Genomic DNA, 3,220 nt, shown 5'->3' with positions numbered 1-3,220 from the left:
TTTTGAGACGGAGTCTCACTCTGTCGCCCAGGCTGGAGTGCAGTGGCCGGATCTCAGCTCACTGCAAGCTCCGCCTCCCGGGTTCACGCCATTCTCCTGGCTCAGCCTCCTGAGTAGCTGGGACTACAGGCGCCCGCCACCATGCCCGGCTAATTTTTTTTTTTTTTTGTATTTTTAGTAGAGACGGGGTTTCACCGTGTTAGCCAGGATGGCCTCGATCTCCTGACCTCGTGATCCGCCTGTCTCGGCCTCCCAAAGTGCTCGGATTGCCCAGGCTGGTCAAGAACTCCTGACTTATGCCAGGCGCTGCAGCACTTTGGGAGGCTGAAGCAGGCAAATCACCTGAGGTCAGGAGTTTGAGACCAGCCTGGCCAACAGGGTGAAACCCTGTCTCTACTAAAAGTACAGAAATTAGCCAGGCATGGTGGCAGGCACCTGTAATCCTAGCTACTGCGGAGGCTGAGGCAGGAGAATCGCTTGAACCCAGGAGGCGGAGGTTGCAGTGAGCACTACTGCACTCCAGCCTGGGTGACAGAGTGAGACTCTGTCTAAAAACAAACGAAACAAAAAAGAACTGACTTCAGGCAATCTTCCCACCTCAGTCCCCCAAAGTCCTGGGATTACAGGCGCCAGCCTCCATGCTGGACGCAATGTAATCCTTTCCAATTTCAGTGCTTTTAGGATTGGATTTGTGGCTGTGGACACAAAAATAATGTGTAAGACATGCCTCAAGGTGAAAGCAAAGTGAGTCTAGGAGGCCCAGTTTATACTTTTGAAGGAGATGGACATAAACATGAACAATGCAAGATGGATTGTAAGAGGTACCCAAACCAATAAAGATCAGAGAAGGGATTAATGGGATTTGTGGGAAGGGTAACATATTACATATGCCTATTACGAATAATATTATAAATAATATGCATATTCTATGCATGGATTTCCAACTTTTTTTTGCACAAGGCCACGCATGGTGGCCCGTACCTGTAATCCTAGCACTTTGGGAGGCTGAGATAGACAGATCACTTGAGCCCAGGAGTTCGAGACCAGCCTGGGCAGCATAGTGAGACACCTGTCTCTAAAAAAAATAAAATAAATGTTTTCACCAAAATAAATTTGTTCTAAATTGCTATAACATGTCTGAACAGGATCTAGCTTGAAGCACCAGGAAAAGAAATCAGTTTGAAGAGAGTCCCTATATGAACATGTATTCTACAAAATTGAAGCAATAAAAAATATTAAATTTATGGTGAAGGCCGGGTGGAAAAATGGTGGAATCATTGATGCTTTATAAAAGTTTATAAGGACAATGCCCCAAAAGAAATCAGCAGTTTACAAATGGATAATCCATTTTAAGAAGAAACATGACGATGTTGAAGATGAAGCCCACAGCATCAGACCCTCCACATCAATTTGTGAGGAAAAAATGTAATCTTGTTCATGCCCTAATTGAAAAAGTTCAATGATTAACAGCAGAAACAATAGCCAGCACCACAGATATCTCAACTGATTTGACCTACACAATCCTGACGGAAAAATTAAAGTTGAGCTACCTTTCCACTCAATGGGTGCCAAAACCATTGTGCCCAGGTCAGCTACTGACAAGAACAGAGCTTTCAAAATTTCACAGATTTTAAACAAGTGAGATCAAGATCCTGAAGCTTTTTTTTTTTTTTTTGAAGAATTGTAACCAGAAATGAAACTTGGCTTTACCAGTACAATCCTGAAGACAAAGCACAATCAAAGCAATGGCTACCAAGAGATGGAAGTGGTCCAGTCAACACAAAGTGAACCAGTCAAGAGCAAAAATCATGGCAACCATTTTTTGGGTTGTTCAAGGCATTTTGCTTATTGACTTTCTGGAGGGCTAAAGAATAATAACATGTGCTTATTATGAGAGTGTTCTGAGAAGGTTAGCCAAAGCTTTAGTGGAAAAATGCCCAGGAAACCTTCGCCAGAGAGACCTTTCCACCATGATAAAGTTCCTGCTCATTTCTCTCATCGAACAAGGGCAATTTTGCAAGAGTTTCCGTGGAAAATCACTAGACATCACCTTACAGTCCCAATTTGTCTCCTTCTGAAGACTTTTTGTTTCCTAATCTTAAAAAATCTTTAAAGGGCACCCATTTTTCTTCAGTTAATAATGTAAAAAAGACTGCATTAACGTGCTTAAAATCCCCAGACCCTCAGTTCTTTAGGGATGTACTAAATAAATGGCTGATATCATTGGTTACAAAAGTGTCCTGAGCTTGGCTGGGCACAGTGGCTCACACCTGTAATCTCAGTACTTTGGGAGACCGGGGTGGGCAGATCACTTGAGGCCAGGAGTTCAACACTAGCCTGGCCAACATGGTAAAACCCCGCCTCTACTAAAAATACACAAAAATCAGCTGAACGTGATGGTATGTGCTTGTAATCCCAGCTACTCAGGTGGCTGAGGCTTGGGAACCGCTTGAACCTAGGAGGTGGAGGTTGCAATGAGCCAAGATCGTGGCACTGGGTGACAGAGCGAGACTGTTTAAAAAAAAAAAAAAAAAAAAAGTGTCTTGATCTTCCTTGATGGAGCTTGAGAAATAAAATTTGTATTTTTTAATTTTATCTTTTAAATTAATTTTTCTATGAACTTTTCGAAGTTCTCTTGTATGCACTGGCAATTGTGCTAAACACTTGGTCTGCTTAATTTCATTCTCACAATAATCCCATGAGACAGGTACTCTTACCATTTTTTAAATGAGGAAACAGACTCTGCAAGATGAAGTTTCCCAAAGTCTCTCAATTAGAAAGATGAGGCCTCAAGCCTCAAACCCACCCTGTTCCGATTGTCTGACTCTCCAGAAAACACACTATTAACAATTAGTATACTGCTAATCAAGAAGGGGGAGTATTAGCAATTACTACCATGTATTGGGCTAGAGCACTGTGCTAAGTGCTTTACATGCTTTCCCTCCTTCAATCCTCACAATGAGCCTGTGAGGCTGAAATTATTGCTTCCATTTTACATATTGTAAACGGAGACCCAGAGGAGCTAGGGCTTAAACTCAAGCAGGTCTTACTTCAAGGCCAGTGACCTGGGACAACGAGCTGATACAGCTCGTTCAGGCTCCGGGGCTCTGCTTCCCTGGCTGAAGCTGTGCTCTGGCTGATGAGATCACAGACAGGGAGAGGATGAATGAAGGCTTTCCTATGGACCTGGTGCCAGGACAAAACAGTCCTATCTCAAGAG

This window comes from Theropithecus gelada, chromosome 16, assembly GCF_003255815.1.
Source record: "Theropithecus gelada isolate Dixy chromosome 16, Tgel_1.0, whole genome shotgun sequence".
Taxonomy (NCBI): domain Eukaryota; kingdom Metazoa; phylum Chordata; class Mammalia; order Primates; family Cercopithecidae; genus Theropithecus; species Theropithecus gelada.
This window is presented reverse-complemented; position numbering follows the sequence as displayed.